Source organism: Suncus etruscus, chromosome 3, assembly GCF_024139225.1.
Source record: "Suncus etruscus isolate mSunEtr1 chromosome 3, mSunEtr1.pri.cur, whole genome shotgun sequence".
NCBI lineage: Eukaryota > Metazoa > Chordata > Mammalia > Eulipotyphla > Soricidae > Suncus > Suncus etruscus.
The window spans coordinates 56,616,112-56,624,513 of NC_064850.1; the positions used below are offsets into that span (position 1 = coordinate 56,616,112).

Consider the following 8,402-nt stretch of genomic DNA (forward strand, 5'->3'; position numbering starts at 1 on the left):
CATATATTACCTTTACAAAAGACCACTCTAACATCAAAATAACTAAAATATAAACTTTAAAAGTTCATTAGTTTTGGGGGTGGCTACACCTGGTCATGCTCATAAATTAATTACTCCTGGCTTTGCACTCAGGAATCTCTCCTTGCAGGCTTGGGAGCGTGTATATGGAATTCCAGGGGATCAAACCCAAGTCAGTCACAAACAAGGCAAGCAGCCTACATTCTGCATTAACCTCTGGGTCCTCTAGAAAGATTCTTAAAAGTTATCATGCAGGGACCAGAACAATAGCACAGCAGCTAAAGCATTTGCCTAGCATGTGGTCGACCTGTAACTAATCTCTGGCATCCCAAATAGTCCTCTGAATCTGCCAGGAGTAATTTGTGAGAAAAATTTGAGGAGTAACACCTGAGCGCTGCTGGGTGTGCCCCAAACTAGAAGAAAACAGAAAAATCAACATGCATGCCTTGGAGATGGATGGCGTTTAACTCTGTTCTGGCAAAATTTTAAAGGGAGCAGATTATGGTTCCCTAGGGCTTCATTAACAGTTCATGCCTACTAGGTTTCATCTCCTTTACTCTGACCCACTAACTTTTTTCTTTTTATTGACTTCCTCAACCAGGCTCCAGAAACCCCGAGCTCGAAACTGAGAGCATGATGGATTGGGTAGACATCAAGTTCACCATCATTTTAAATCGCTAGTTCCAAAATTAACCTGTTCCTTTCTTCCTCGGCACTTTTCTCACAATTTTCCTTCAAGCAGCAAAACCCAAGTATCAGTTCCTGAAGAGTCCTACAAGGAGAATGAAACCCTATGAATGCACAGAAATAACACTCCAGACACAAACCCTGAGAGGAATGTTGAAACTTCGTTCACTTGATAGGGAAAAATTCTGAGAAACTATGTGATATTCTTGCTTGATCACTTTCAGCTTCAGTCCTTACATCTACTACTGACCCTGAGCGCAACTCAGAGACAGGCAAGCTGCAGAGTTGGTCTGGAAGATTTCCAGAACAGGTTACACCAGAGAACCCATGCAGAGGGAAACCAGTCCCTTTTCAGACGGATTAACATTAAGAGCCTCTTGGTGCCAAAGGAAATAAATCCAAAGGGGATGCTTGCTTTAATACAAAAGTGAGCAGTAAACACTGTTACCTCTTTACAGCACCTCTTTACTAATTTTTAGCCTTGTGTAATTATCCAGGTGTGCCTGCTTTTACTCTTTGTTGCATTATTATATATTCTTATGATGTTTACTATGACTTGGTAGGTCGTTTTGTTTTTTTAATTTCGACCATTCTCTAGTAGTACTGGGTGCTGGGAGGCCATTTCTGGGAATACTGAGACCAAACCTGGTCATTCAATGCTTGGAGTCAGGGTTGCTGGACACTGCCTGGTACTGGCTGCCGGAAAGCAGTGATAGTGATAGTTCAAAGCACTGTATAATTAAGGCTTCCTTTTAGTTTTGGGGGCTATTTCTCTGGCCCTAGTTTTGTTCATTTTTTGACCTGGGAAATTCAGAAAACTTCCTGAGGAATTAATGGAAATAGCCTCTTATTTTAAATGTAGGAGATGTGTCATAAGAATTGCATCTTTGTGCTCCCTTCAGAAGCAGCACATATGCTAACACTGGAATAATACAGAGATTATCATGGTCCCTGTGCAAGGATGACATGCAAATTCCTGAAGCACTCCATATTTTTTATACAAAAACATATTGTGAGAAAGCTGCATACTTTGTGGTAATGTGGAAACCTGAATACAAGAACTCTTACTACTCAGCAATAAGTCAAGACTTTGAAATGAAAGTAAGTGAGGCAGGAGATGAGTTCATGGGCAGAGGCCTAGATGTATAAGACTTATATGTTAATCCCTGTAAGTATTGTATTGCCCAGCCAGGTTGGTTGCATATGACCTGAAATGGCCATGGAGACCCTGAGCATTATTTGGGAGGCTCTATCCCCATCAAAAAAAAAAAAGACAAATTGTCTAAACACACACTCAACATAAACACTCAGATGACAAACATATGAAAAAAATACTTGCAGTATATTAAACATTCAAATAACAACGTTATGCCATTATAGACCTATTAGTAAAACTGCAATTCATAATATTGACAACACCAAGTATGTGAGGAATGAGAGTGAGAGGCATGTCATTCTCAGTGGAAATGCAAAGTAATATAGCCAAAAGTTAGCAAATTCTTTTCCTAGTAGATGTAACTCATATTATATAGGCTAGAACGTCTTCCTTGAAAATTAGCCAAATGAGTCAAAAACATATCCACACAGATGTATGAGCACAGTTATTTATAGTACTTTTGTTCATGCTGTCAATTTGGAAGCAGCTTGGGTTTTCTTCAGGAAACTATATTTGACTCACAAGAGAGAATCTTAGTGATAAAAGAAATGCATTATCAAGCAACAAAAAGACCTTGGAAGAGACTTGAGTAGTTATCACTGAGTGAAAGAATTTAATCTGAGAAGGCTACAGACTATATAATTCAAATGATATGTCAGTCTGGAAAAGGAAAACTATAGGTAAAATAAATCATCAGTAGATGCAGAGGATTGAAGGGAGAAGGAAGATTGTCGGGATAAAGGAGGTTTGTTTTTTTTTCTTTTTAGTCGGTAGAACTAATTTTGTATGTTGTAACAGTGGTTGCTTTCTATCTTTATATATATGCCTAAGTCAAAACAACTTAAAGCACAAAAAATAATCTTTAATGAAAACTACAGATTTCATGTGTCAAAGATGACTCCAGTGATAACATAACAGACTACTGTTGGCCATTAATATGGATAAAGGGGAGATAAATAAGAATTCTATACATTCACTCATTGTATATGAAGCTAAACTGCTCTGATACTCCATTATTTTTAAAGCTATTAAAATAATGAACTTCTCTGATTCAATATATTCAATGTCATCTTGAATTAAATTAATTCTCAAAGCCACTGTCAGAAATTCAAGGGTATGAATGACACATTTGACTAAGTTGCAGTCATCATGTTTTTCTCTGCTTGCTGTAATGCACCTTGATCAGCACTTTTATTTTATTTTTGTTGTTGTTTGTATATGTGTTTTGCTTTCTCTAAAAAAATTAAAAACATATTTCTTTTTAGAGTTATTGCCTTTTTATTTGCATGATTTTCTTTTTTTTCTCATTTATGTGTCTATGCAAAATTATCTCATTGAGACTTTCATTGATTTACAAGAGCATCCATTATCATTCTACCTTCTGTCTACTTTTATGCTTTTTTTGTATACAGATTTATGATATTTATTTCATATTAATTGTTCTATTTCTCTAGAAAAATTTTAAGATTCATGAAAAAAGGGGGTTTGTTCTGTTCACTGCTGCATGTCCATTTTCATCAAACAGTTAGTCATACCTTAGGTAAGACCTAAATAATTGTAGCATGAATGATTAAAAGACTTGCAGGGAAACACATTTTCAAATATTTGAAAACTTTAAAATTAAAAATAGCTAAAACAAATCCCCACTTATCCATAATTAGGCTTGAATAATTATCAGCATTTTGAAATAAAGATAGCAAATTTGTGGGGGAATTGTTGTGGTTTTCTTTGTTTTATTTATTTATTATTTTGGTGGGAAGCCACACCCAGCTATGTTCAGGGGTTATTCCTGGTTCTGAACTCAATAGTCACTCTGGGGAAATCATATGAGATGCCAATGACTGAATCCCAGTAGGCTGCATGCAAGGCAAGAAATCTGTCTGGTGTGCTAAATCTCTGTTCCTAACACATATATTATTTTATGATAATTCATTCTATCAATTTATTTTAATATTTATATATGGTTTGTCAAATAGTCTTCAAAAATCTATGGCAAAAAGTCCCACAGTGCATAAATATGACAAATCAATATAAACATAACTCATCATTATTGAACACCATATGTGAGTGATATTAAAGCACTCTTGACATATTCCCATGTCAACAAATACAACAGCAGATTAAACAGTTCAAAATATTTCTCTTCTTCGTTTTTCACATTTATATATTTTCTTGCTTTCAGGGCTTTACTTTTATCTTCATCCTTTTCAATTGCTTGTATCTCTGCAGCCCCCTGTTCAAAGCTTCTGGGAACCGCATCTATGTGGCTATTTTATGTTTAAACAGTTTGAACTTTTTAAACCTGTTTTCTCAGTTTATCTTATCACCCAATCTAGTGCCTCACCGAAAAACTTTCATAATAGCTTGAGAGTATCTACCAATTTTTTATGATCATTCATCTCATATTTTAATTATTCTCTGTTTCAAAATATAATGCATGAAAAAATACATAAACTCACCTCTTGTCTCCTGTGTGGTCATAAGAGTATTTTGAAAATTCCATAACTTCTATAATGACTCATATTGGTGTATCAAATTATTTTGGAATAATATCTATAAATTAGTAAGAAACTAAAATATCCACCCTTTCTGAACCATGTTCAGTACAAAGATATCCCAATATTCATTTTTTTAATCCACAAAAGTATTACATTTTCACTTGTGCAATCATTATTCTAGACATCAGAAATACAATGATTAGCAGGAAAAATAAAGTTCTTGTTTCATGTCATCTTTCACTGTTAAAAACTACTATGTAGTTTGAACAAAATTGATAAATCTATCTCTGCAGTCTGGGAAAATGATCTTATATTTCTTAAGATATTTTGTTTGGTCATTCAAATATATAGAAATAAAAAGCAAGGGAGTAAAAAAAAATCATTCTTTTCCCTTAAATGTCAAACTGCTAAATTTTTTTTGGTTCAAACTGCTATTTTGTATTGAATCAGTACAGAATTGTTTCTGGAAAACAAAAACATGCCTTTTTCTTTCATCTAAAACATTCAAGTATTGTAAGAACCAAGAATTGAAGTTTGAGATAGAAATCAAAAAGATGTCATAGAGTTTCTAGTAGCTGCAATAATGCAAGAAAAAAAGAAACAAAACAGAACTAGAAAATCAAAAGTTTTAAGAAGTTTTTCATATTAAATGAACAACAATATGAGGTTACAGTGATAGTACAGGGAGTAGGGAATTTTCCTTACATAAAGCTGATCCAGGTTTGAGCCCCAGGATTCCAAATGGTTCCTCAAGAGTTATTCCTGAGTACAGAGCCAGAAGTAACCCCTGAGCACTATCAGTTGTGTTCCCAAACAAAAAAAAAGAAACAAAAACCCAACAATAGAGGAGATTGTGTAATCTATAAATGCAACTAAAATCAACATATGATTTTAAAATACTCATAAATTAAAAATTAACATATCTCTCATGCACACCAGAAGTAAGCCCTGAACACTGCAGGATATGATTTCCCAGAACAAAGCAAAATATTAAAAGATTTTATGTATTAGCATTAATCTTAAAATTAGCATTTATGGGGCCGGGAAGGTGGTGCTAGAGGTAAGGTGTCTGCCTTGCAAGCGCTAGCGTAGGTCGGACCGTGGTTCCATCCCCCCACATCCCATATGGTCCCCAAAAGCAGGAACGATTTCTGAGTGCATAGCCAGGAGTAACCCCTGAGCGTCAAATGGGTGTGGCCCAAAAACAAAAAAAATTAGCATTTAAAGCTAAAAAAAAGGTTAATTTCAAGTAAGTATGATTAGCGATGTGTGAATCATAGAAAAACATCTATAAAATATTAGAAAATCCAAAGAAAATTTAAAGTTCTTAATAAATAAAGAAATAAGTATTTACATGAATAAGAAGAGTAATTATTTTTAAGATGTCAAGTCTTCTGAGGTTGACCTGTAGATTCTATGTAATATGAAGCATAGTCAAGTTGTGTTGACTTTTATAAGATACTAAATATCATGGTTGAACAATAATCAAATTACATAACCAGCTGCCATGAAAAGACCTGGGTACAAGGAATACTTGCTGGAGCATTACAGCAAGTGGTTCTGAGTTTTCTATGCTTTGAAAAGTCATCTTTAAACCCCATAAAAAGGTCATGGTTCACATAGGACTTAGGGTAACTCTTCAGTTTTAGGTCCCAAGGAAATATTATTTTCACTTTGATGTCTTGTACATTCTGAGTATCAAGTGACTTTTATGAATGCATATCAACTCATTCATGATGAAGCCAATGTAAAGACCTTGAAAAATATTGGCACTACAAGAAAAAGATTTGAGTTCAGTTTTCAGAATGAGAAGACTGTCAAAATTATTGAGTAAAAGTTTGTAAGTCAGGGGCAAAGTGATAGTGCAGCGGTAGGGCATTTGCCTTTCACGCGGCTGACCCAGGACAGACCTTAGTTCGATTCTCAGTGTTCCTTATGGTTCCCCAAGCCAGGAGCGATTTCTGAACACATACCAGGAGTAACCCTGAGAGTCACAGGTGTGCCCCCCCCAAAAAAAAGTTTATAAGTCAATATATTTAACTGAGCACAACAAATACACATTTGGTACATTTACATTTTACTTTTTAATTTGTCGTTTGATATATTATGTAGAATATTTTTAGTTATTTCCAAATATTATAATAAATGTGAAAATTAGATTATTTAAAATTTGCTACAATAAAAAACTAAAATTATCTTCAAAATATCTCAAGTCAGTTGTTTATATCACTCTTGTCCAAAATTATTTGTTTTCAATAAAAATTCCTTGATAAATCTTTATTTTTTTTTGTGGTGTGTAACAGAATATATGCACTTCCAATATTTTTTGAAGCATTCTGTTCTAATGTGTAAAATATTCATTGCAGTACCAGTTTTAGGATTTATGGCATATATAACTTAAAATTGGTATAAATTTCCACTCTGGAGAGATTGGCAAGTGAAAAACATAGAGTATCAAAATAATATTGCAAAACTGTTAATCTGTTCATTTAAACCAGACTTGTTCCACTAAACTAAAATAAGACAGTTTAAAAACACAAAATAATTTGCAAAATAGAATATATCTGAAGATGAGGAAGAAGAGTAATATGAAATATAGCCAAATAAGGGAAATACATAAAACATAAAATAATATTTTTCTAGATTGGAACTGTAAGTATATTTTAAACATACTTTAAGCATATTAAACAGGTGATTTAGTTAAGATCTTTGGCTAGTTAGGCTGAAGAATAGTACAGCACAGAAGGTGCTTGCCTTGTACACAGACAACCTGGTTATACCCAAGAATGCTGGGCACCACCAGGAGTAATCCCTGAGCACTAAATCAGAAATAAGTACTAAATATCATGGGATTTAGACAATAAAAAATACACAAAAAATTAAAAATATAAAAACAACAAAGGATGTCTTCTGTTTTTTTAAACTCCAAGTATTACTATGTAAAATAGATTTTCTCAAGATTCAAAGGATTTAGACATATACTTCATTCAGTCGACCTCAGTATATTCCCCAGCAACATAGCCCCATAGAGAAGTATGAAATATAGCTCCCTAAGCATCACCAAGATTGAATCCTAAACACAGAGCTAAGAATAGACCATGAACATTGCTATCAGTGGTCCAACCCACTCTTCTCCCCCCCAAAAATTAGTATTTAATCGGTGTATCACCTTGAGGGGTGTTTTTTTTCCAGGAACTATGTCCACAAAACTATTGCTGACCCATTTATAATTTTTAGATAAATACATAGATAAGCATGATTGCATCTATCATCAGAAGATTATTGAAGAATAGAAGAGACAACTGCTCTTATGGCAATGCCCAGCAGGAGATTTCACTCAGATATAAACATAAAAATTGCTGATAAGGATCACTTCGCTTTAGAGATTGTAAGCATGTGGGGAGAAGTTGGAGAGTTTAAGATACTGCTGGCAATAAGAAAAGGGCAATTTTGAAACATGATTTAGTATTCTAGAGTACACTCACAGAAGTGAAAGGCACAATTTTTTTTTAAAATGTAGGCAAACTGCACTTCACTGAATTCAATCCCCACATACTACCCCAAGCATCCACAGGTGGGACTCTTGGGCACTTACATTAAACTGCCAGCTTTTATTTCAGCTTTGCTGAAAATTATTGGGAGTGTACTCCAGGTTTCCTGAAGCCACTCTTCAAAAATAATCATGTTACAAATGCTTGTACTTTAGTATAAGATTTCTAAACGTTTTCTTTTTTTACTTATAATTTACCTTTAGTCCAAGGAACATTTCATGTTACCAATGAATATAACCCATGAAATAACTTCTGGAAACACTCTGGATTTTTTGTGTTTGCTTGTTTGCTTTGGGGCCACACCCAGAAGTGGTCATGGTTTATTCCTGGCAAGATATGTGCTCAAGGATCACTTCTAGTAATGTTTGGGGACCATATGAGATGTCAGAGATTGAACAGGGTTAGCCATGTAGAAAGTAAATGCCTTATCTTCTATATTATTGATCTGACCTTGATCTGTTCTACCTTGGATTTGTTATTCAGTCAATTTGG

The 8,402-nt window shown here is 34.3% G+C and overlaps 1 non-coding gene across 1 annotated transcript; it reads left to right on the forward strand.

Moving 5' to 3' along the window:
• The first annotated feature begins 1,594 nt into the window (after positions 1-1,594).
• On the forward strand, positions 1,595-1,701 carry LOC126004828 (U6 spliceosomal RNA). Its single transcript, XR_007494074.1, has one exon. It is a non-coding gene; the product is annotated as a U6 spliceosomal RNA (small nuclear RNA).
• Positions 1,702-8,402: the final 6,701 nt, after the last annotated feature.